This window comes from Musa acuminata, chromosome BXJ1-8 (genome assembly GCF_036884655.1).
Source record: "Musa acuminata AAA Group cultivar baxijiao chromosome BXJ1-8, Cavendish_Baxijiao_AAA, whole genome shotgun sequence".
NCBI lineage: Eukaryota > Viridiplantae > Streptophyta > Magnoliopsida > Zingiberales > Musaceae > Musa > Musa acuminata.
The window spans coordinates 39,719,535-39,741,903 of record NC_088334.1 but is presented as its reverse complement, the minus strand read 5'-3'; the positions used below and the strand labels follow the sequence as shown (position 1 = coordinate 39,741,903).

The 22,369-nt window shown below is 52.8% G+C and overlaps 32 non-coding genes and 1 pseudogene across 32 annotated transcripts; all 33 read right to left on the bottom strand.

The window, feature by feature from the left end:
• Nucleotides 1–1,029: 1,029 nt before the first annotated feature.
• Nucleotides 1,030–1,148, bottom strand: LOC135590802 (5S ribosomal RNA). Its single transcript, XR_010478208.1, has one exon. It is a non-coding gene; the product is annotated as a 5S ribosomal RNA (ribosomal RNA).
• Nucleotides 1,149–1,692: 544 nt separating this feature from the next.
• On the bottom strand, nt 1,693–1,811 carry LOC135591909 (5S ribosomal RNA). Its single transcript, XR_010478674.1, has one exon. It is a non-coding gene; the product is annotated as a 5S ribosomal RNA (ribosomal RNA).
• A 544-nt stretch (nt 1,812–2,355) lies between these two features.
• On the bottom strand, nt 2,356–2,474 carry LOC135589935 (5S ribosomal RNA). Its single transcript, XR_010477341.1, has one exon. It is a non-coding gene; the product is annotated as a 5S ribosomal RNA (ribosomal RNA).
• A 544-nt stretch (nt 2,475–3,018) lies between these two features.
• On the bottom strand, nt 3,019–3,137 carry LOC135590115 (5S ribosomal RNA). Its single transcript, XR_010477522.1, has one exon. It is a non-coding gene; the product is annotated as a 5S ribosomal RNA (ribosomal RNA).
• A 544-nt stretch (nt 3,138–3,681) lies between these two features.
• Nucleotides 3,682–3,800, bottom strand: LOC135589608 (5S ribosomal RNA). The gene has a single exon (XR_010477015.1). It is a non-coding gene; the product is annotated as a 5S ribosomal RNA (ribosomal RNA).
• A 544-nt stretch (nt 3,801–4,344) lies between these two features.
• On the bottom strand, nt 4,345–4,463 carry LOC135590801 (5S ribosomal RNA). Its single transcript, XR_010478207.1, has one exon. It is a non-coding gene; the product is annotated as a 5S ribosomal RNA (ribosomal RNA).
• A 544-nt stretch (nt 4,464–5,007) lies between these two features.
• LOC135591908 (5S ribosomal RNA) lies at nt 5,008–5,126 on the bottom strand. Its single transcript, XR_010478673.1, has one exon. It is a non-coding gene; the product is annotated as a 5S ribosomal RNA (ribosomal RNA).
• Nucleotides 5,127–5,670: 544 nt separating this feature from the next.
• Nucleotides 5,671–5,789, bottom strand: LOC135590800 (5S ribosomal RNA). Its single transcript, XR_010478206.1, has one exon. It is a non-coding gene; the product is annotated as a 5S ribosomal RNA (ribosomal RNA).
• A 544-nt stretch (nt 5,790–6,333) lies between these two features.
• LOC135589532 (5S ribosomal RNA) lies at nt 6,334–6,452 on the bottom strand. The gene has a single exon (XR_010476940.1). It is a non-coding gene; the product is annotated as a 5S ribosomal RNA (ribosomal RNA).
• Nucleotides 6,453–6,996: 544 nt separating this feature from the next.
• Nucleotides 6,997–7,115, bottom strand: LOC135589607 (5S ribosomal RNA). The gene has a single exon (XR_010477013.1). It is a non-coding gene; the product is annotated as a 5S ribosomal RNA (ribosomal RNA).
• Nucleotides 7,116–7,659: 544 nt separating this feature from the next.
• Nucleotides 7,660–7,778, bottom strand: LOC135590799 (5S ribosomal RNA). Its single transcript, XR_010478205.1, has one exon. It is a non-coding gene; the product is annotated as a 5S ribosomal RNA (ribosomal RNA).
• A 544-nt stretch (nt 7,779–8,322) lies between these two features.
• LOC135591907 (5S ribosomal RNA) lies at nt 8,323–8,441 on the bottom strand. Its single transcript, XR_010478672.1, has one exon. It is a non-coding gene; the product is annotated as a 5S ribosomal RNA (ribosomal RNA).
• Nucleotides 8,442–8,985: 544 nt separating this feature from the next.
• On the bottom strand, nt 8,986–9,104 carry LOC135590797 (5S ribosomal RNA). Its single transcript, XR_010478202.1, has one exon. It is a non-coding gene; the product is annotated as a 5S ribosomal RNA (ribosomal RNA).
• A 544-nt stretch (nt 9,105–9,648) lies between these two features.
• On the bottom strand, nt 9,649–9,767 carry LOC135591906 (5S ribosomal RNA). Its single transcript, XR_010478671.1, has one exon. It is a non-coding gene; the product is annotated as a 5S ribosomal RNA (ribosomal RNA).
• Nucleotides 9,768–10,311: 544 nt separating this feature from the next.
• Nucleotides 10,312–10,430, bottom strand: LOC135590033 (5S ribosomal RNA). The gene has a single exon (XR_010477439.1). It is a non-coding gene; the product is annotated as a 5S ribosomal RNA (ribosomal RNA).
• A 544-nt stretch (nt 10,431–10,974) lies between these two features.
• LOC135589698 (5S ribosomal RNA) lies at nt 10,975–11,093 on the bottom strand. Its single transcript, XR_010477105.1, has one exon. It is a non-coding gene; the product is annotated as a 5S ribosomal RNA (ribosomal RNA).
• Nucleotides 11,094–11,637: 544 nt separating this feature from the next.
• On the bottom strand, nt 11,638–11,756 carry LOC135590342 (5S ribosomal RNA). The gene has a single exon (XR_010477748.1). It is a non-coding gene; the product is annotated as a 5S ribosomal RNA (ribosomal RNA).
• Nucleotides 11,757–12,300: 544 nt separating this feature from the next.
• On the bottom strand, nt 12,301–12,419 carry LOC135590584 (5S ribosomal RNA). Its single transcript, XR_010477990.1, has one exon. It is a non-coding gene; the product is annotated as a 5S ribosomal RNA (ribosomal RNA).
• Nucleotides 12,420–12,963: 544 nt separating this feature from the next.
• On the bottom strand, nt 12,964–13,082 carry LOC135590985 (5S ribosomal RNA). Its single transcript, XR_010478388.1, has one exon. It is a non-coding gene; the product is annotated as a 5S ribosomal RNA (ribosomal RNA).
• Nucleotides 13,083–13,626: 544 nt separating this feature from the next.
• Nucleotides 13,627–13,745, bottom strand: LOC135589733 (5S ribosomal RNA). The gene has a single exon (XR_010477140.1). It is a non-coding gene; the product is annotated as a 5S ribosomal RNA (ribosomal RNA).
• A 544-nt stretch (nt 13,746–14,289) lies between these two features.
• LOC135589711 (5S ribosomal RNA) lies at nt 14,290–14,408 on the bottom strand. Its single transcript, XR_010477118.1, has one exon. It is a non-coding gene; the product is annotated as a 5S ribosomal RNA (ribosomal RNA).
• A 544-nt stretch (nt 14,409–14,952) lies between these two features.
• Nucleotides 14,953–15,071, bottom strand: LOC135589697 (5S ribosomal RNA). The gene has a single exon (XR_010477104.1). It is a non-coding gene; the product is annotated as a 5S ribosomal RNA (ribosomal RNA).
• A 544-nt stretch (nt 15,072–15,615) lies between these two features.
• LOC135590132 (5S ribosomal RNA) lies at nt 15,616–15,734 on the bottom strand. The gene has a single exon (XR_010477538.1). It is a non-coding gene; the product is annotated as a 5S ribosomal RNA (ribosomal RNA).
• Nucleotides 15,735–16,278: 544 nt separating this feature from the next.
• On the bottom strand, nt 16,279–16,397 carry LOC135590131 (5S ribosomal RNA). Its single transcript, XR_010477537.1, has one exon. It is a non-coding gene; the product is annotated as a 5S ribosomal RNA (ribosomal RNA).
• Nucleotides 16,398–16,941: 544 nt separating this feature from the next.
• LOC135590567 (5S ribosomal RNA) lies at nt 16,942–17,060 on the bottom strand. The gene has a single exon (XR_010477974.1). It is a non-coding gene; the product is annotated as a 5S ribosomal RNA (ribosomal RNA).
• Nucleotides 17,061–17,604: 544 nt separating this feature from the next.
• LOC135589731 (5S ribosomal RNA) lies at nt 17,605–17,723 on the bottom strand. Its single transcript, XR_010477138.1, has one exon. It is a non-coding gene; the product is annotated as a 5S ribosomal RNA (ribosomal RNA).
• A 502-nt stretch (nt 17,724–18,225) lies between these two features.
• Nucleotides 18,226–18,344, bottom strand: LOC135589808 (5S ribosomal RNA). Its single transcript, XR_010477215.1, has one exon. It is a non-coding gene; the product is annotated as a 5S ribosomal RNA (ribosomal RNA).
• A 544-nt stretch (nt 18,345–18,888) lies between these two features.
• Nucleotides 18,889–19,007, bottom strand: LOC135590671 (5S ribosomal RNA). The gene has a single exon (XR_010478077.1). It is a non-coding gene; the product is annotated as a 5S ribosomal RNA (ribosomal RNA).
• Nucleotides 19,008–19,551: 544 nt separating this feature from the next.
• Nucleotides 19,552–19,662, bottom strand: LOC135591407 (5S ribosomal RNA; annotated as a pseudogene).
• A 544-nt stretch (nt 19,663–20,206) lies between these two features.
• On the bottom strand, nt 20,207–20,325 carry LOC135590639 (5S ribosomal RNA). Its single transcript, XR_010478045.1, has one exon. It is a non-coding gene; the product is annotated as a 5S ribosomal RNA (ribosomal RNA).
• A 519-nt stretch (nt 20,326–20,844) lies between these two features.
• Nucleotides 20,845–20,963, bottom strand: LOC135590491 (5S ribosomal RNA). Its single transcript, XR_010477899.1, has one exon. It is a non-coding gene; the product is annotated as a 5S ribosomal RNA (ribosomal RNA).
• A 544-nt stretch (nt 20,964–21,507) lies between these two features.
• Nucleotides 21,508–21,626, bottom strand: LOC135590669 (5S ribosomal RNA). The gene has a single exon (XR_010478076.1). It is a non-coding gene; the product is annotated as a 5S ribosomal RNA (ribosomal RNA).
• Nucleotides 21,627–22,170: 544 nt separating this feature from the next.
• Nucleotides 22,171–22,289, bottom strand: LOC135591050 (5S ribosomal RNA). The gene has a single exon (XR_010478420.1). It is a non-coding gene; the product is annotated as a 5S ribosomal RNA (ribosomal RNA).
• Between the last annotated feature and the right edge of the window lie 80 nt (nt 22,290–22,369).

Sequence of the window (22,369 nt, the reverse complement as noted above, 5' to 3'; positions counted from 1 at the left end):
AGGCCGACCGCGTACCGGACATGGCAAGCGCGCGCCGAAACCATCGGGACATTCTCGAACGAACTCGGAATCGCTATTGCGGCCCCATTCCGGAAAGCTCTCTCCGAGCCCCACGAGACTGACTGCGTAGCGGTCACGGCAAATTCCGAGGCCCAAAACCATCGCCTCGGAGGTCGACGGGAGAGGTTTTGGCCGCTCGGGGCGCAAAAAGGAGTGCAACACGAGGACTTCCCAGGGGGTCACCCATCCTAGAACCGTGTCTGGTCATTGTATGTTTTATAAAGAAATTTTTAGATGATGATTTCATTATTCTCCTGCTATATATATGTTAATGACATATTTATTGTTGGCCATAATGCTGGAAAAATTGAAAAGCTTAAAAGAGAGTTTTAAGTAAGTCTATTGGCCGCTCGGGGCGCGAAAAGGAGTGCAACACGAGGACTTCTGATGGGATCCGGTGCTTTAGTGCTGGTATGATGGTACTCGTTTTGTTTGCGTCGTCCCTCGCCTTTGTGCACGTCGCGGACGGCGCATCGACGACCGGAGCCCCGAAACCTCTCGAACGATCTCGGATTCGCCATTGTCGGATCCCTCCGATGCCCACGAGGCCGACCGCGTACCGGACACGGCAAGCGCGTGCCGAAACCATCGGGACTTTCTCGAACGAACTCGGAATCGCTATTGCGGCCCCATTCCGGAAAGCTCTCTCCGAGCCCCACGAGACTGACTGCGTAGCGGTCACGGCAAATTCCGAGGCCCAAAACCATCGCCTCGAAGGTCGACGGGAGAGGTTTTGGCCGCTCGGGGCGCAAAAAGGAGTGCAGCACGAGGACTTCCCAGGGGGTCACCCATCCTAGAACCATGTCTGGTCATTGTATGTTTTAAGAAGAAATTTTTAGATGATGATTTCATTATTCTCCTGCTATATATATGTTAATGACAAATTTATTGTTGGCCATAATGCTGGAAAAATTGAAAAGCTTAAAAGAGAGTTTTACATAAGTCTTTTGGCCGCTCGGGGCGCAAGAAGTAGTGCAACACGAAGACTTCCCAGGGGGTCACCAATCCTAGTACTACTCTCGCCCAAGCACGCTTAACTTCGGAGTTCTAATGGAATCCGGTGCTTTAGTTCTGGTATGATCGCACTCGTTTTATGTGCGTCGTCCCTCGCCTTTGTGCACGTCACGGACGGCGCATCGACGACCGGAGCCCCGAAACCTCTCGAACGATCTCGGAATCGCCATTGTCGGATCCCTCCGATGCCCACGAGGCCGACCGCGTACCGGACACGGCAAGCGCGCGCTGAAACCATCGGGACTTTCTCGAACGAACTCGGAATCGCTATTGCGGCCCCATTCCCGAAAGCTCTCTCCGAGCCCCACGAGACTGACTGCGTAGCGGTCATGGCAAATTCCGAGGCCCAAAACCATCGCCTCGGAGGTCGACGGGAGAGGTTTTGGCCGCTCGGGGCGCAAAAAGGAGTGCAACACGAGGACTTCCCAGGGGGTCACCCATCCTAGAACCATGTCTGGTCATTGTATCTTTTATGAAGAAATTTTTAGATGATGATTTCATTATTCTCCTGCTATATATATGTTAATGACATATTTATTGTTGGCCATAATGCTGGAAAAATTGAAAAGCTTAAAAGAGAGTTTTAAGTAAGTCTTTTGGCCGCTCGGGGCGCAAAAAGGAGTGCAACACGAGGACTTCCCAGGGGGTCACCCATCCTAGTACTACTCTCGCCCAAGCAGGCTTAACTTCGGAGTTCTGATGGGATCCGGTGCTTTAGTGCTGGTATGATCGCACTCGTTTTGTGTGAGTCGTCCCTCGCCTTTGTGCACGTCGCGGACGGCGCATCGACGACCGGAGCCCCGAAACCTCTCGAACGATCTCGGAATCGCCATTGTCGGATCCCTCCGATGCCCACGAGGCCGACCACGTAACGGACATGGCAAGCGCGCGCCGAAACCATCGGGACTTTCTCGAACGAACTCGGAATCGCTATTGCGGCCCCATTCCGGAAAGCTCTCTCCGAGCCCCACGAGACTGACTGCGTAGCGGTCACGGCAAATTCCGAGGCCCAAAACCATCGCCTCGGAGGTCGACGGGAGAGGTTTTGGCCGCTCGGGGCGCAAAAAGGAGTGCAACACGAGGACTTCCCAGGGGGTCACCCATCCTAGAACCATGTCTGGTCATTGTATGTTTTATGAAGAAATTTTTAGATAATGATTTCATTATTCTCCTGCTATATATATGTTAATGACATATTTATTGTTGGCCATAATGCTGGAAAAATTGAAAAGCTTAAAAGAGAGTTTTAAGTAAGTCTTTTGGCCGCTCGGGGCGCAAAAAGGAGTGCAACAAGAGGACTTCCCAGGGGGTCACCCATCATAGTACTACTCTCGCCCAAGCACGCTTAACTTCGGAGTTCTAATGGGATCCGGTGCTTTAGTTCTGGTATGATCGCACTCGTTTTATGTGCGTCGTCCCTCGCCTTTGTGCACGTCGCGGACGGCGCATCGACGACCGGAGCCCCGAAACCTCTCGAACGATCTCGGAATCGCCATTGTCGGATCCCTCCGATGCCCACGAGGCCGACCGCGTACCGGACACGGCAAGCGCGCGCTGAAACCATCGGGACTTTCTCGAACGAACTCGGAATCGCTATTGCGGCCCCATTCCCGAAAGATCTCTCCGAGCCCCACGAGACTGACTGCGTAGCGGTCACGGCAAATTCCGAGGCCCAAAACCATCGCCTCGGAGGTCGACGGGAGAGGTTTTGGCCGCTCGGGGCGCAAAAAGGAGTGCAACACGAGGACTTCCCAGGGGGTCACCCATCCTAGAACCATGTCTGGTCATTGTAGGTTTTATGAAGAAATTTTTAGATGATGATTTCATTATTCTCCTGCTATATATATGTTAATGACATATTTATTGTTGGCCATAATGCTGGAAAAATTGAAAAGCTTAAAAGAGAGTTTTAAGTAAGTCTTTTGGCCGCTCGGGGCGCAAAAAGGATTGCAACACGAGGACTTCCCAGGGGGTCACCCATCGTAGTACTACTCTCGCCCAAGTAGGCTTAACTTCGGAGTTCTGATGGGATCCGGTGCTTTAGTGCTGGTATGATCGCACTCGTTTTGTTTGCGTCGTCCCTCGCCTTTGTGCACGTCGCGGACGGCGCATCGACGACCGTAGCCCCGAAACCTCTCGAACGATATTGGAATCGCCATTGTCGGATCCCTCCGATGCCCACGAGGCCGACCGCGTACCGGACACGGCAAGCGCGCGCCGAAACCATCGGGACTTTCTCGAACGAACTCGGAATCGCTATTGCGGCCCCATTCCGGAAAGCTCTCTCCGAGCCCCACGAGACTGACTGCGTAGCGGTCACGGCAAATTCCGAGGCCCAAAACCATCGCCTCGGAGGTCGACGGGAGAGGTTTTGGCCGCTCGGGGCGCAAAAAGGAGTGCAACACGAGGACTTCCCAGGGGGTCACCCATCCTAGAACCATGTCTGGTCATTGTATGTTTTATGAAGAAATTTTTAGATGATGATTTCATTATTCTCCTGCTATATATATGTTAATGACATATTTATTGTTGGCCATAATGCTGGAAAAATTGAAAAGCTTAAAAGAGAGTTTTAAGTAAGTCTTTTGGCCGCTCGGGGCGCAAAAAGGAGTGCAAAACGAGGACTTCCCAGGGGGTCACCCATCCTAGTACTACTCTCGCCCAAGCAGGTTTAACTTCGGAGTTCTGATGGGATCCGGTGCTTTAGTGCTGGTATGATCGCACTCGTTTTGTGTGCGTCGTCCCTCGCCTTTGTGCACGTCGCGGACGGCGCATCGACGACCGTAGCCCCGAAACCTCTCGAACGATATCGGAATCGCCATTGTCGGATCCCTCCGATGCCCACGAGGCCGACCGCGTACCGGACACGGCAAGCGCGCGCCGAAACCATCGGGACTTTCTCGAACGAACTCGGAATCGCTATTGCGGCCCCATTCCGGAAAGCTCTCTCCGAGCCCCACGAGACTGACTGCGTAGCGGTCACGGCAAATTCCGAGGCCCAAAACCATCGCCTCGGAGGTCGACGGGAGAGGTTTTGGCCGCTCGGGGCGCAAAAAGGAGTGCAACACGAGGACTTCCCAGGGGGTCACCCATCCTAGAACCATGTCTGGTCATTGTATGTTTTAAGAAGAAATTTTTAGATGATGATTTCATTATTCTCCTGCTATATATATGTTAATGACAAATTTATTGTTGGCCATAATGCTGGAAAAATTGAAAAGTTTAAAAGAGAGTTTTAAGTAAGTCTTTTGGCCGCTCGGGGCGCAAGAAGTAGTGCAACACGAAGACTTCCCAGGGGGTCACCAATCCTAGTACTACTCTCGCCCAAGCACGCTTAACTTCGGAGTTCTAATGGAATCCGGTGCTTTAGTTCTGGTATGATCGCACTCGTTTTATGTGCGTCGTCCCTCGCCTTTGTGCACGTCACGGACGGCGCATCGACGACCGGAGCCCCGAAACCTCTCGAACGATCTCGGAATCGCCATTGTCGGATCCCTCCGATGCCCACGAGGCCGACCGCGTACCGGACACGGCAAGCGCGCGCTGAAACCATCGGGACTTTCTCGAACGAACTCGGAATCGCTATTGCGGCCCCATTCCCGAAAGCTCTCTCCGAGCCCCACGAGACTGACTGCGTAGCGGTCATGGCAAATTCCGAGGCCCAAAACCATCGCCTCGGAGGTCGACGGGAGAGGTTTTGGCCGCTCGGGGCGCAAAAAGGAGTGCAACACGAGGACTTCCCAGGGGGTCACCCATCCTAGAACCATGTCTGGTCATTGTATGTTTTATGAAGAAATTTTTAGATGATGATTTCATTATTCTCCTGCTATATATATGTTAATGACATATTTATTGTTGGCCATAATGCTGGAAAAATTGAAAAGCTTAAAAGAGAGTTTTAAGTAAGTCTTTTGGCCGCTCGGGGCGCAAAAAGGAGTGCAACACGAGGACTTCCCAGGGGGTCACCCATCCTAGTACTACTCTCGCCCAAGCAGGCTTAACTTCGGAGTTCTGATGGGATCCGGTGCTTTAGTGCTGGTATGATCGCACTCGTTTTGTGTGAGTCGTCCCTCGCCTTTGTGCACGTCGCGGACGGCGCATCGACGACCGGAGCCCCGAAACCTCTCGAACGATCTCGGAATCGCCATTGTCGGATCCCTCCGATGCCCACGAGGCCGACCGCGTAACGGACATGGCAAGCGCGCGCCGAAACCATCGGGACTTTCTCGAACGAACTCGGAATCGCTATTGCGGCCCCATTCCGGAAAGCTCTCTCCGAGCCCCACGAGACTGACTGCGTAGCGGTCACGGCAAATTCCGAGGCCCAAAACCATCGCCTCGGAGGTCGACGGGAGAGGTTTTGGCCGCTCGGGGCGCAAAAAGGAGTGCAACACGAGGACTTCCCAGGGGGTCACCCATCCTAGAACCATGTCTGGTCATTGTATGTTTTAAGAAGAAATTTTTAGATGATGATTTCATTATTCTCCTGCTATATATATGTTAATGACAAATTTATTGTTGGCCATAATGCTGGAAAAATTGAAAAGCTTAAAAGAGAGTTTTAAGTAAGTCTTTTGGCCGCTCGGGGCGCAAGAAGTAGTGCAACACGAAGACTTCCCAGGGGGTCACCAATCCTAGTACTACTCTCGCCCAAGCACGCTTAACTTCGGAGTTCTAATGGAATCCGGTGCTTTAGTTCTGGTATGATCGCACTCGTTTTATGTGCGTCGTCCCTCGCCTTTGTGCACGTCACGGACGGCGCATCGACGACCGGAGCCCCGAAACCTCTCGAACGATCTCGGAATCGCCATTGTCGGATCCCTCCGATGCCCACGAGGCCGACCGCGTACCGGACACGGCAAGCGCGCGCTGAAACCATCGGGACTTTCTCGAACGAACTCGGAATCGCTATTGCGGCCCCATTCCCGAAAGCTCTCTCCGAGCCCCACGAGACTGACTGCGTAGCGGTCATGGCAAATTCCGAGGCCCAAAACCATCGCCTCGGAGGTCGACGGGAGAGGTTTTGGCCGCTCGGGGCGCAAAAAGGAGTGCAACACGAGGACTTCCCAGGGGGTCACCCATCCTAGAACCATGTCTGGTCATTGTATGTTTTATGAAGAAATTTTTAGATGATGATTTCATTATTCTCCTGCTATATATATGTTAATGACATATTTATTGTTGGCCATAATGCTGGAAAAATTGAAAAGCTTAAAAGAGAGTTTTAAGTAAGTCTTTTGGCCGCTCGGGGCGCAAAAAGGAGTGCAACACGAGGACTTCCCAGGGGGTCACCCATCCTAGTACTACTCTCGCCCAAGTAGGCTTAACTTCGGAGTTCTGATGGGATCCGGTGCTTTAGTGCTGGTATGATCGCACTCGTTTTGTTTGCGTCGTCCCTCGCCTTTGTGCACGTCGCGGACGGCGCATCGACGACCGTAGCCCCGAAACCTCTCGAACGATATCGGAATCGCCATTGTCGGATCCCTCCGATGCCCACGAGGCCGACCGCGTACCGGACACGGCAAGCGCGCGCCGAAACCATCGGGACTTTCTCGAACGAACTCGGAATCGCTATTGCGGCCCCATTCCGGAAAGCTCTCTCCGAGCCCCACGAGACTGACAGCGTAGCGGTCACGGCAAATTCCGAGGCCCAAAACCATCGCCTCGGAGGTCGACGGGAGAGGTTTTGGCCGCTCGGGGCGCAAAAAGGAGTGCAACACGAGGACTTCCCAGGGGGTCACCCATCCTAGAACCATGTCTGGTCATTGTATGTTTTATGAAGAAATTTTTAGATGATGATTTCATTATTCTCCTGCTATATATATGTTAATGACATATTTATTGTTGGCCATAATGCTGGAAAAATTGAAAAGCTTAAAAGAGAGTTTTAAGTAAGTCTTTTGGCCGCTCGGGGCGCAAAAAGGAGTGCAAAACGAGGACTTCCCAGGGGGTCACCCATCCTAGTACTACTCTCGCCCAAGCAGGTTTAACTTCGGAGTTCTGATGGGATCCGGTGCTTTAGTGCTGGTATGATCGCACTCGTTTTGTGTGCGTCGTCCCTCGCCTTTGTGCACGTCGCGGACGGCGCATCGACGACCGTAGCCCCGAAACCTCTCGAACGATATCGGAATCGCCATTGTCGGATCCCTCCGATGCCCACGAGGCCGACCGCGTACCGGACACGGCAAGCGCGCGCCGAAACCATCGGGACTTTCTCGAACGAACTCGGAATCGCTATTGCGGCCCCATTCCGGAAAGCTCTCTCCGAGCCCCACGAGACTGACTGCGTAGCGGTCACGGCAAATTCCGATGCCCAAAACCATCGCCTCGGAGGTCGACGGGAGAGGTTTTGGCCGCTCGGGGCGCAAAAAGGAGTGCAACACGAGGACTTCCCAGGGGGTCACCCATCCTAGAACCATGTCTGGTCATTGTATGTTTTAAGAAGAAATTTTTAGATGATGATTTCATTATTCTCCTGCTATATATATGTTAATGACAAATTTATTGTTGGCCATAATGCTGGAAAAATTGAAAAGTTTAAAAGAGAGTTTTAAGTAAGTCTTTTGGCCGCTCGGGGCGCAAGAAGTAGTGCAACACGAAGACTTCCCAGGGGGTCACCAATCCTAGTACTACTCTCGCCCAAGCACGCTTAACTTCGGAGTTCTAATGGAATCCGGTGCTTTAGTTCTGGTATGATCGCACTCGTTTTATGTGCGTCGTCCCTCGCCTTTGTGCACGTCACGGACGGCGCATCGACGACCGGAGCCCCGAAACCTCTCGAACGATCTCGGAATCGCCATTGTCGGATCCCTCCGATGCCCACGAGGCCGACCGCGTACCGGACACGGCAAGCGCGCGCTGAAACCATCGGGACTTTCTCGAACGAACTCGGAATCGCTATTGCGGCCCCATTCCCGAAAGCTCTCTCCGAGCCCCACGAGACTGACTGCGTAGCGGTCATGGCAAATTCCGAGGCCCAAAACCATCGCCTCGGAGGTCGACGGGAGAGGTTTTGGCCGCTCGGGGCGCAAAAAGGAGTGCAACACGAGGACTTCCCAGGGGGTCACCCATCCTAGAACCATGTCTGGTCATTGTATGTTTTATGAAGAAATTTTTAGATGATGATTTCATTATTCTCCTGCTATATATATGTTAATGACATATTTATTGTTGGCCATAATGCTGGAAAAATTGAAAAGCTTAAAAGAGAGTTTTAAGTAAGTCTTTTGGCCGCTCGGGGCGCAAAAAGGAGTGCAACACGAGGACTTCCCAGGGGGTCACCCATCCTAGTACTACTCTCGCCCAAGCAGGCTTAACTTCGGAGTTCTGATGGGATCCGGTGCTTTAGTGCTGGTATGATCGCACTCGTTTTGTGTGAGTCGTCCCTCGCCTTTGTGCACGTCGCGGACGGCGCATCGACGACCGGAGCCCCGAAACCTATCGAACGATCTCGGAATCGCCATTGTCGGATCCCTCCGATGCCCACGAGGCCGACCGCGTAACGGACATGGCAAGCGCGCGCCGAAACCATCGGGACTTTCTCGAACGAACTCGGAATCGCTATTGCGGCCCCATTCCGGAAAGCTCTCTCCGAGCCCCACGAGACTGACTGCGTAGCGGTCACGGCAAATTCCGAGGCCCAAAACCATCGCCTCGGAGGTCGACGGGAGAGGTTTTGGCCGCTCGGGGCGCAAAAAGGAGTGCAACACGAGGACTTCCCAGGGGGTCACCCATCCTAGAACCATGTCTGGTCATTGTATGTTTTAAGAAGAAATTTTTAGATGATGATTTCATTATTCTCCTGCTATATATATGTTAATGACAAATTTATTATTGGCCATAATGCTGGAAAAATTGAAAAGCTTAAAAGAGAGTTTTAAGTAAGTCTTTTGGCCGCTCGGGGCGCAAGAAGTAGTGCAACACGAAGACTTCCCAGGGGGTCACCAATCCTAGTACTACTCTCGCCCAAGCACGCTTAACTTCGGAGTTCTAATGGAATCCGGTGCTTTAGTTCTGGTATGATCGCACTCGTTTTATGTGCGTCGTCCCTCGCCTTTGTGCACGTCACGGACGGCGCATCGACGACCGGAGCCCCGAAACCTCTCGAACGATCTCGGAATCGCCATTGTCGGATCCCTCCGATGCCCACGAGGCCGACCGCGTACCGGACACGGCAAGCGCGCGCTGAAACCATCGGGACTTTCTCGAACGAACTCGGAATCGCTATTGCGGCCCCATTCCCGAAAGCTCTCTCCGAGCCCCACGAGACTGACTGCGTAGCGGTCATGGCAAATTCCGAGGCCCAAAACCATCGCCTCGGAGGTCGACGGGAGAGGTTTTGGCCGCTCGGGGCGCAAAAAGGAGTGCAACACGAGGACTTCCCAGGGGGTCACCCATCCTAGAACCATGTCTGGTCATTGTATGTTTTATGAAGAAATTTTTAGATGATGATTTCATTATTCTCCTGCTATATATATGTTAATGACATATTTATTGTTGGCCATAATGCTGGAAAAATTGAAAAGCTTAAAAGAGAGTTTTAAGTAAGTCTTTTGGCCGCTCGGGGCGCAAAAAGGAGTGCAACACGAGGACTTCCCAGGGGGTCACCCATCCTAGTACTACTCTCGCCCAAGCAGGCTTAACTTCGGAGTTCTGATGGGATCCGGTGCTTTAGTGCTGGTATGATCGCACTCGTTTTGTTTGAGTCGTCCCTCGCCTTTGTGCACGTCGCGGACGGCGCATCGACGACCGGAGCCCCGAAACCTCTCGAACGATCTCGGAATCACCATTGTCGGATCCCTCCGATGCCCACGAGGCCGACCGCGTAACGGACATGGCAAGCGCGCGCCGAAACCATCGGGACTTTCTCGAACGAACTCGGAATCGCTATTGCGGCCCCATTCCGGAAAGCTCTCTCCGAGCCCCACGAGACTGACTGCGTAGCGGTCACGGCAAATTCCGAGGCCCAAAACCATCGCCTCGGAGGTCGACGGGAGAGGTTTTGGCCGCTCGGGGCGCAAAAAGGAGTGCAACACGAGGACTTCCCAGGGGGTCACCCATCCTAGAACCATGTCTGGTCATTGTATGTTTTATGAAGAAATTTTTAGATAATGATTTCATTATTCTCCTGCTATATATATGTTAATGACATATTTATTGTTAGCCATAATGCTGGAAAAATTGAAAAGCTTAAAAGAGAGTTTTAAGTAAGTCTTTTGGCCGCTCGGGGCGCAAAAAGGAGTGCAACACGAGGACTTCCCAGGGGGTCACCCATCATAGTACTACTCTCGCCCAAGCACGCTTAACTTCGGAGTTCTAATGGGATCCGGTGCTTTAGTTCTGGTATGATCGCAATGGTTTTATGTGCGTCGTCCCTCGCCTTTGTGCACGTCGCGGACGGCGCATCGACGACCGGAGCCCCGAAACCTCTCGAACGATCTCGGAATCGCCATTGTCGGATCCCTCCGATGCCCACGAGGCCGACCGCGTACCGGACACGACAAGCGCGCGCTGAAACCATCGGGACTTTCTCGAACGAACTCGGAATCGCTATTGCGGCCCCATTCCCGAAAGCTCTCTCCGAGCCCCACGAGACTGACTGCGTAGCGGTCACGGCAAATTCCGAGGCCCAAAACCATCGCCTCGGAGGTCGACGGGAGAGGTTTTGGCCGCTCGGGGCGCAAAAAGGAGTGCAACACGAGGACTTCCCAGGGGGTCACCCATCCTAGAACCATGTCTGGTCATTGTAGGTTTTATGAAGAAATTTTTAGATGATGATTTCATTATTCTCCTGCTATATATATGTTAATGACATATTTATTGTTGGCCATAATGCTGGAAAAATTGAAAAGCTTAAAAGAGAGTTTTAAGTAAGTCTTTTGGCCGCTCGGGGCGCAAAAAGGAGTGCAACACGAGGACTTCCCAGGGGGTCACCCATCCTAGTACTACTCTCGCCCAAGCAGGCATAACTTCGGAGTTCTGATGGGATCCGGTGCTTTAGTGCTGGTATGATCGCACTCGTTTTGCTTGCGTCGTCCCTCGCCTTTGTGCACGTCGCGGACGGCACATCGACGACCGTAGCCCCGAAACCTCTCGAACGATATCGGAATCGCCATTGTCGGATCCCTCCGATGCCCATGAGGCCGACCGCGTACCGGACACGGCAAGCGCGCGCCGAAACCATCGGGACTTTCTCGAACGAACTCGGAATCGCTATTGCGGCCCCATTCCGGAAAGCTCTCTCCGAGCCCCACGAGACTGACTGCGTAGCGGTCACGGCAAATTCCGAGGCCCAAAACCATCGCCTCGGAGGTCGACGGGAGAGGTTTTGGCCGCTCGGGGCGCAAAAAGGAGTGCAACACGAGGACTTCCCAGGGGGTCACCCATCCTAGAACCATGTCTGGTCATTGTATGTTTTATGAAGAAATTTTTAGATGATGATTTCATTATTCTCCTGCTATATATATGTTAATGACATATTTATTGTTGGCCATAATGCTGGAAAAATTGAAAAGCTTAAAAGAGAGTTTTAAGTAAGTCTTTTGGCCGCTCGGGGCGCAAAAAGGAGTGCAAAACGAGGACTTCCCAGGGGGTCACCCATCCTAGTACTACTCTCGCCCAATCAGGTTTAACTTCGGAGTTCTGATGGGATCCGGTGCTTTAGTGCTGGTATGATCGCACTCGTTTTGTGTGCGTCGTCCCTCGCCTTTGTGCACGTCGCGGACGGCGCATCGACGACCGTAGCCCCGAAACCTCTCGAACGATATCGGAATCGCCATTGTCGGATCCCTCCGATGCCCACGAGGCCGACCGCGTACCGGACACGGCAAGCGCGCGCCGAAACCATCGGGACTTTCTCGAACGAACTCGGAATCGCTATTGCGGCCCCATTCCGGAAAGCTCTCTCCGAGCCCCACGAGACTGACTGCGTAGCGGTCACGGCAAATTCCGAGGCCCAAAACCATCGCCTCGGAGGTCGACGGGAGAGGTTTTGGCCGCTCGGGGCGCAAAAAGGAGTGCAACACGAGGACTTCCCAGGGGGTCACCCATCCTAGAACCATGTCTGGTCATTGTATGTTTTATGAAGAAATTTTTAGATGATGATTTCATTATTCTCCTGCTATATATATGTTAATGACAAATTTATTGTTGGCCATAATGCTGGAAAAATTGAAAAGCTTAAAAGAGAGTTTTAAGTAAGTCTTTTGGCCGCTCGGGGCGCAAAAAGGAGTGCAACACAAGGACTTCCCAGGGGGTCACCCATCCTTGTACTACTCTCGCCCAAGCAGACTTAACTTCGGAGTTCTGATGGGATCCGGTGCTTTAGTGCTGGTATGATCGTACTCATTTTGTGTGCGTGGTCCCTCGCCTTTGTGCACGTCGCGGACGGCGCATCGACGACCGGAGCCCCGAAACCTCTCGAACGATCTCGGAATCGCCATTGTCGGATCCCTCCGATGCCCACGAGGCCGACCGCGTACCGGACACGGCAAGCGCGAGCCGAAACCATCGGGACTTTCTCGAACGAACTCGGAATCGCTATTGCGGCCCCATTCCGGAAAGCTCTCTCCGAGCCCCACGAGACTGACTGCGTAGCGGTCACGGCAAATTCCGATGCCCAAAACCATCGCCTCGGAGGTCGACGGGAGAGGTTTTGGCCGCTCGGGGCGCAAAAAGGAGTGCAACACGAGGACTTCCCAGGGGGTCACCCATCCTAGAACCATGTCTGGTCATTGTATGTTTTATGAAGAAATTTTTAGATGATGATTTCATTATTCTCCTGCTATATATATGTTAATGACATATTTATTGTTGGCCATAATGCTGGAAAAATTGAAAAGCTTAAAAGAGAGTTTTAAGTAAGTCTTTTGGCCGCTCGGGGCGCAAAAAGGATTGCAACACGAGGACTTCCCAAGGGGTCACCCATCCTAGTACTACTCTCGACCAAGCACGCTTAACTTCGGAGTTTTGATGAGATCCGGTGCTTTAGTGCTAGGATGAACACACTCGTTTTGTGTGCGTCGTCCCTCGCCTTTGTGCACGTCGAGGACGGCGCATCGACGACTGGAGCCCCGAAACCTCTCGAACGATCTCGGAATCGCCATTGTCGGATCCCTCCGATGCCCACGAGGCCGACCGCGTACCGGACACGGCAAGCGCGCGCCGAAACCATCGGGACTTTCTCGAACGAACTCGGAATCGCTATTGCGGCCCCATTCCGAAGAGCTCTCTCCGAGCCCCACGAGACTGACTGCGTAGCGGTCACGGCAAATTCCGAGGCCCAAAACCATCGCCTCGGAGGTCGACGGGAGAGGTTTTGGCCGCTCGGGGCGCAAAAAGGAGTGCAAAACGAGGACTTCCCAGGGGGTCACCCATCCTAGAACCATGTCTGGTCATTGTATGTTTTATGAAGAAATTTTTAGATGATGATTTCATTATTCTCCTGCTATATATATGTTAATGACATATTTATTGTTGGCCATAATGCTGGAAAAATTGAAAAGCTTAAAAGAGAGTTTTAAGTAAGTCTTTTGGCCGCTCGGGGCGCAAAAAGGAGTGCAACACGAGGACTTCCCAGGGGGTCACCCATCCTAGTACTACTCTCGCCCAAGCAGGCTTAACTTCGGAGTTCTGATGGGATCCGGTGCTTTAGTGCTGGTATGATCGTACTCGTTTTGTGTGCGTGGTCCCTCACCTTTGTGCACGTCGCGGACGGCGCATCGACGACCGGAGCCCCGAAACCTCTCGAACGATCTCGGAATCGCCATTGTCGGATCCCTCCGATGCCCACGAGGCCGACCGCGTACCGGACACGGCAAGCGCGCACCGAAACCATCGGGACTTTCTCGAACGAACTCGGAATCGCTATTGCGGCCCCATTCCGGAAAGCTCTCTCCGAGCCCCACGAGACTGACTGCGTAGCGGTCACGGCAAATTCCGATGCCCAAAACCATCGCCTCGGAGGTCGACGGGAGAGGTTTTGGCCGCTCGGGGCGCAAAAAGGAGTGCAACACGAGGACTTCCCAGGGGGTCACCCATCCTAGAACCATGTCTGGTCATTGTATGTTTTATGAAGAAATTTTTAGATGATGATTTCATTATTCTCCTGCTATATATATGTTAATGACATATTTATTGTTGGCCATAATGCTGGAAAAATTGAAAAGCTTAAAAGAGAGTTTTAAGTAAGTCTTTTGGCCGCTCGGGGCGCAAAAAGGAGTGCAACACGAGGACTTCCCAGGGGGTCACCCATCATAGTACTACACTCGCCCAAGCACGCTTAACTTCGGAGTTCTAATGGGATCCGGTGCTTTAGTTCTGGTATGATCGCAATCGTTTTATGTGCGTCGTCCCACGCCTTTGTGCACGTCGCGGACGGCGCATCGACGACCGGAGCCCCGAAACCTCTCGAACGATCTCGGAATCGCCATTGTCGGATCCCTCCGATGCCCACGAGGCCGACCGCGTACCGGACACGACAAGCGCGCGCTGAAACCATCGGGACTTTCTCGAACGAACTCGGAATCGCTATTGCGGCCCCATTCCCGAAAGCTCTCTCCGAGCCCCACGAGACTGACTGCGTAGCGGTCACGGCAAATTCCGAGGCCCAAAACCATCGCCTCGGAGGTCGACGGGAGAGGTTTTGGCCGCTCGGTGCGCAAAAAGGAGTGCAACACGAGGACTTCCCAGGGGGTCACCCATCCTAGAACCATGTCTGGTCATTGTAGGTTTTATGAAGAAATTTTTAGATGATGATTTCATTATTCTCCTGCTATATATATGTTAATGACATATTTATTGTTGGCCATAATGCTGGAAAAATTGAAAAGCTTAAAAGAGAGTTTTAAGTAAGTCTTTTGGCCGCTCGGGGCGCAAAAAGGAGTGCAACACGAGGACTTCCCAGGGGGTCACCCATCCTAGTACTACTCTCGCCCAAGCAGGCATAACTTCGGAGTTCTGATGGGATCCGGTGCTTTAGTGCTGGTATGATCGCACTCGTTTTGTTTGCGTCGTCCCTCGCCTTTGTGCACGTCGCGGACGGCGCATCGACGACCGTAGCCCCGAAACCTCTCGAACGATATCGGAATCGCCATTGTCGGATCCCTCCGATGCCCACGAGGCCGACCGCGTACCGGACACGGCAAGCGCGCGCCGAAACCATCGGGACTTTCTCGAACGAACTCGGAATCGCTATTGCGGCCCCATTCCGGAAAGCTCTCTCCGAGCCCCACGAGACTGACTGCGTAGCGGTCACGGCAAATTCCGAGGCCCAAAACCATCGCCTCGGAGGTCGACGGGAGAGGTTTTGGCCGCTCGGGGCGCAAAAAGGAGTGCAACACGAGGACTTCCCAGGGGGTCACCCATCCTAAAACCATGTCTGGTCATTGTATGTTTTATGAAGAACTTTTTAGATGATGATTTCATTATTCTCCTGCTATATATACGTTAATGACATATTTATTGTTGGCCATAATGCTGGAAAAATTGAAAAGCTTAAAAGAGAGTTTTAAGTAAGTCTTTTGGCCGCTCGGGGCGCAAAAAGGAGTGCAACACGAGGACTTCCCAGGGGGTCACCCATCCTAGTACTACTCTCGCCCAAGCAGGATTAACTTCTGAGTTCTGATGGGATCCGGTGCTTTAGTGCTGGTATGATCGCACTCGTTTTGTGTGCGTCGTCCCTCGCCTTTGTGCACGTCGCGGACGGCGCATCGACGACCGTAGCCCCGAAACCTCTCGAACGATATCGGAATCGCCATTGTCGGATCCCTCCGATGCCCACGAGGCCGACCGCGTACCGGACACGGCAAGCGCGCGCCGAAACCATCGGGACTTTCTCGAACGAACTCGGAATCGCTATTGCGGCCCCATTCCGGAAAGCTCTCTCCGAGCCCCACGAGACTGACTGCGTAGCGGTCACGGCAAATTCCGAGGCCCAAAACCATCGCCTCGGAGGTCGACGGGAGAGGTTTTGGCCGCTCGGGGCGCAAAAAGGAGTGCAACACGAGGACTTCCCAGGGGGTCACCCATCCTAGAACCATGTCTGGTCATTGTATGTTTTATGAAGAAATTTTTAGATGATGATTTCATTATTCTCCTGCTATATATATGTTAATGACAAATTTATTGTTGGCCATAATGCTGGAAAAATTGAAAAGCTTAAAAGAGAGTTTTAAGTAAGTCTTTTGGCCGCTCGGGGCGCAAAAAGGAGTGCAACACGAGGACTTCCCAGGGGGTCACCCATCCTAGTACTACTCTCGCCCAAGCAGGATTAACTTCTGAGTTCTGATGGGATCCGGTGCTTTAGTGCTGGTATGATCGCACTCGTTTTGTGTGCGTCGTCCCTCGCCTTTGTGCACGTCGCGGACGGCGCATCGACGACCGGAGCCCCGAAACCTCTCGAACGATCTCGGAATCGCCATTGTCGGATCCCTCCGATGCCCACGAGGCCGACCGCGTACCGGACACGGCAAGCGCGCGCCGAAACCATCGGGACTTTCTCGAACGAACTCGGAATCGCTATTGCGGCCCCATTCCGGAAAGCTCTCTCCGAGCCCCACGAGACTGACTGCGTAGCGGTCACGGCAAATTCCGATGCCCAAAACCATCGCCTCGGAGGTCGACGGGAGAGGTTTTGGCCGCTCGGGGCGCAAAAAGGAGTGCAACACGAGGACTTCCCAGGGGGTCACCCATCCTAGAACCATGTCTGGTCATTGTATGTTTTATGAAGAAATTTTTAGATGATGATTTCATTATTCTCCTGCTATATATATGTTAATGACATATTTATTGTTGGCCATAATGCTGGAAAAATTGAAAAGCTTAAAAGAGAGTTTTAAGTAAGTCTTTTGGCCGCTCGGGGCGCAAAAAGGAGTGCAACAAGAGGACTTCCCAAGGGGTCACCCATCCTAGTACTACTCTCGACCAAGCACGCTTAACTTCGGAGTTCTGATGGGATCCGGTGCTTTAGTGCTAGTATGAACACACTCGTTTTGTGTGCGTCGTCCCTCGCCTTTGTGCACGTCGAGGACGGCGCATCGACGACTGGAGCCCCGAAACCTCTCGAACGATCTCGGAATCGCCATTGTCGGATCCCTCCGATGCCCACGAGGCCGACCGCGTACCGGACACGGCAAGCGCGCGCCGAAACCATCGGGACTTTCTCGAACGAACTCGGAATCGCTATTGCGGCCCCATTCCGGAAAGCTCTCTCCGAGCCCCACGAGACTGACAGCGTAGCGGTCACGGCAAATTCCGAGGCCCAAAACCATCGCCTCGGAGGTCGACGGGAGAGGTTTTGGCCGCTCGGGGCGCAAAAAGGAGTGCAAAACGAGGACTTCCCAGGGGGTCACCCATCCTAGAACCATGTCTGGTAATTGTATGTTTTATGAAGAAATTTTTAGATGATGATTTCATTATTCTCCTGCTATATATATGTTAATGACATATTTATTGTTGGCCATAATGCTGGAAAAATTGAAAAGCTTAAAAGAGAGTTTTAAGTAAGTCTTTTGGCCGCTCGGGGCGCAAAAAGGAGTGCAACACGAGGACTTCCCAGGGGGTCACCCATCCTAGTACTACTCTCGCCCAAGCAGGCTTAACTTCGGAGTTCTGATGGGATCCGGTGCTTTAGTGCTGGTATGATCGTACTCGTTTTGTGTGCGTGGTCCCTCACCTTTGTGCACGTCGCGGACGGCGCATCGACGACCGGAGCCCCGAAACCTCTCGAACGATCTCGGAATCGCCATTGTCGGATCCCTCCGATGCCCACGAGGCCGACCGCGTACCGGACACGGCAAGCGCGCACCGAAACCATCGGGACTTTCTCGAACGAACTCGGAATCGCTATTGCGGCCCCATTCCGGAAAGCTCTCTCCGAGCCCCACGAGACTGACTGCGTAGCGGTCACGGCAAATTCCGAGGCCCAAAACCATCGCCTCGGAGGTCGACGGGAGAGGTTTTGGCCGCTCGGGGCGCAAAAAGGAGTGCAACACGAGGACTTCCCAGGGGGTCACCCATCCTAGATGATGATTTCATTATTCTCCTGCTATATATATGTTAATGACATATTTATTGTTGGCCATAATGCTGGAGAAATTGAAAAGCTTAAAAGAGAGTTTTAAGTAAGTCTTTTGGCCGCTCGGGGCGCAAAAAGGAGTGCAACACGAGGACTTCCCAGGGGGTCACCCATCCTAGTACTACTCTCGCCCAAGCAGGCTTAACTTCGAAGTTCTGATGGGATCCGGTGATTTAGTGCTGGTATGATCGCACTCGTTTTATGTGCGTCGTCCCTCGCCTTTGTGCACGTCGCGGACGGCGCATCGACGACCGGTGCCCCGAAACCTCTCGAACGATCTCGGAATCGCCATTGTCGGATCCCTCCGATGCCCACGAGGCCGACCGCGTACCGGACACGGCAAGCGCGCGCCGAAACCATCGGGACTTTCTCGAACGAACTCGTAATCGCTATTGCGGCCCCATTCCGGAAAGCTCTCTCCGAGCCCCACGAGACTGACTACGTAGCGGTCACGGCAAATTCCGAGGCCCAAAACCATCGCCTCGGAGGTCGACGGGAGAGGTTTTGGCCGCTCGGGGCGCAAAAAGGAGTGCAACACGAGGACTTCCCAAGGGGTCACCCATCCTAGAACCATGTCTGGTCATTGTATGTTTTATGAAGAAATTTTTAGATGATGATTTCATTATTCTCCTGCTATATATATGTTAATGACATATTTATTGTTGGCCATAATGCTGGAAAAATTGAAAAGCTTAAAAGAGAGTTTTAAGTAAGTCTTTTGGCCGCTCGGGGCGCAAAAAGGAGTGCAACACGAGGACTTCCCAGGGGGTCACCTATCCTAGTACTAATCTAGCCCAAGCAAGCTTAACTTAGGAGTTCTGATGGGATCCGGTGCTTTAGTGCTGGTATGATCGCACTCGTTTTGTGTGCGTCGTCCCTCGCCTTTGTGCACATCGCGGACGGCGCATCGACGACCGGAGCCCCGAAACCTCTCGAACGATCTCGGAATCGCCATTGTCGGATCCCTCCGATGCCCACGAGGCCGACCGCGTACCGGACACGGCAAGCGCGCGCCGAAACCATCGGGACTTTCTCGAACGAACTCGGAATCGCTATTGCGGCCCCATTCCGGAAAGCTCTCTCCGAGCCCCACGAGACTGACTACGTAGCGGTCACGGCAAATTCCGAGGCCCAAAACCATCGCCTCGGAGGTCGACGGGAGAGGTTTTGGCCGCTCGGGGCGCAAAAAGGAGTGCAACACGAGGACTTCCCAGGGGGTCACCCATCCTAGAACCATGTCTGGTCATTGTATGTTTTATGAAGAAATTTTTAGATGATGATTTCATTATTCTCCTGCTATATATATGTTAATGACATATTTATTGTTGGCCATAATGCTGGAAAAATTGAAAAGCTTAAAAGAGAGTTTTAAGTAAGTCTTTTGGCCGCTCGGGGCGCAAAAAGGAGTGCAACACGAGGACTTCCCAGGGGGTCACCCATCCTAGTACTAGTCTCGCCCAAGCACGCTTAACTTCGGAGTTCTGATGGGATCCGGTGCTGGTATGATCGCACTCGTTTTGTGTGCGTCGTCCCTCGCCTTTGTGCACGTCGCGGACGGCGCATCGACGACCGGAGCCCCGAAACCTCTCGAACGATCTCGGAATCGCCATTGTCGGATCCCTCCGATGCCCACGAGGCCGACCGCGTACCGGACACGGCAAGCGCGCGCCGAAAACATCGGGACTTTCTCGAACGAACTCGGAATCGCTATTGCGGCCCCATTCCGGAAAGCTCTCTCCGAGCCCCACGAGACTGACTACGTAGCGGTCACGGCAAATTCCGAGGCCCAAAACCATCGCCTCGGAGGTCGACGGGAGTGGTTTTGGCCGCTCGGGGCGCAAAAAGGAGTGCAACACGAGGACTTCCCAAGGGGTCACCCATCCTAGAACCATGTCTGGTCATTGTATGTTTTATGAAGAAATTTTTAGATGATGATTTCATTATTCTCCTGCTATATATATGTTAATGACATATTTATTGTTGGCCATAATGCTGGAAAAATTGAAAAGCTTAAAAGAGAGTTTTAAGTAAGTCTTTTGGCCGCTCGGGGCGCAAAAAGGAGTGCAACATGAGGACTTCCCAGGGGGTCACCCATCCTAGTACTACTCTCGCCCAAGCAGGATTAACTTCTGAGTTCTGATGGGATCCGGTGCTTTAGTGCTGGTATGATCGCACTCGTTTTGTGTGCGTCGTCCCTCGCCTTTGTGCACGTCACGGACGGCGCATCGACGACCGGAGCCCCGAAACCTCTCGAACGATCTCGGAATCGCCACGATCTCGGAATCGCCATTGTCGGATCCCTCCGATGCCCACGAGGCCGACCGCGTACCGGACACGGCAAGCGCGCGCCGAAACCATCGGGACTTTCTCGAACGAACTCGGAATCGCTATTGCGGCCCCATTCCGGAAAGCTCTCTCCGAGCCCCACGAGACTGACTGCGTAGCGGTCACGGCAAATTCCGAGGCCCAAAACCATCGCCTCGGAGGTCGACGGGAGAGGTTTTGGCCGCTCGGGGCGCAAAAAGGAGTGCAACACGAGGACTTCCCAGGGGGTCACCCATCCTAGATGATGATTTCATTATTCTCCTGCTATATATATGTTAATGACATATTTATTGTTGGCCATAATGCTGGAAAAATTGAAAAGCTTAAAAGAGAGTTTTAAGTAAGTCTTTTGGCCGCTCGGGGCGCAAAAAGGAGTGCAACACGAGGACTTCCCAGGGGGTCACCCATCCTAGTACTACTCTCGCCCAAGCAGGCTTAACTTCGATGTTCTGATGGGATCCGGTGATTTAGTGCTGGTATGATCGCACTCGTTTTATGTGCGTCGTCCCTCGCCTTTGTGCACGTCGCGGACGGCGCATCGACGACCGGTGCCCCGAAACCTCTCGAACGATCTCGGAATCGCCATTGTCGGATCCCTCCGATGCCCACGAGGCCGACCGCGTACCGGACACGGCAAGCGCGCGCCGAAACCATCGGGACTTTCTCGAACGAACTCGTAATCGCTATTGCGGCCCCATTCCGGAAAGCTCTCTCCGAGCCCCACGAGACTGACTACGTAGCGGTCACGGCAAATTCCGAGGCCCAAAACCATCGCCTCGGAGGTCGACGGGAGAGGTTTTGGCCGCTCGGGGCGCAAAAAGGAGTGCAACACGCGGACTTCCCAAGGGGTCACCCATCCTAGAACCATGTCTGGTCATTGTATGTTTTATGAAGAAATTTTTAGATGATGATTTCATTATTCTCCTGCTATATATATGTTAATGACATATTTATTGTTGGCCATAATGCTGGAAAAATTGAAAAGCTTAAAAGAGAGTTTTAAGTAAGTCTTTTGGCCGCTCGGGGCGCAAAAAGGAGTGCAACACGAGGACTTCCCAGGGGGTCACCTATCCTAGTACTAATCTAGCCCAAGCAAGCTTAACTTAGGAGTTCTGATGGGATCCGGTGCTTTAGTGCTGGTATGATCGCACTCGTTTTGTGTGCGTCGTCCCTCGCCTTTGTGCACATCGCGGACGGCGCATCGACGACCGGAGCCCCGAAACCTCTCGAACGATCTCGGAATCGCCATTGTCGGATCCCTCCGATGCCCACGAGGCCGACCGCGTACCGGACACGGCAAGCGCGCGCCGAAACCATCGGGACTTTCTCGAACGAACTCGGAATCGCTATTGCGGCCCCATTCCGGAAAGCTCTCTCCGAGCCCCACGAGACTGACTCCGTAGCGGTCACGGCAAATTCCGAGGCCCAAAACCATCGCCTCGGAGGTCGACGGGAGAGGTTTTGGCCGCTCGGGGCGCAAAAAGGAGTGCAACACGAGGACTTCCCAGGGGGTCACCCATCCTAGAACCATGTCTGGTCATTGTATGTTTTATGAAGAAATTTTTAGATGATGATTTCATTATTCTCCTGCTATATATATGTTAATGACATATTTATTGTTGGCCATAATGCTGGAAAAATTGAAAAGCTTAAAAGAGAGTTTTAAGTAAGTCTTTTGGCCGCTCGGGGCGCAAAAAGGAGTGCAACAAGAGGACATCCCAGGGGGTCACCCATCCTTGTACTACTCTCGCCCAAGCAGGCTTAACTTCGGAGTTCTGATGGGATCCGGTGCTTTAGTGCTGGTATGATCGTACTCGTTTTGTGTGCGTGTTCCCGCACCTTTGTGCACGTCGCGGACGGCGCATCGACGACCGGAGCCCCGAAACCTCTCGAACG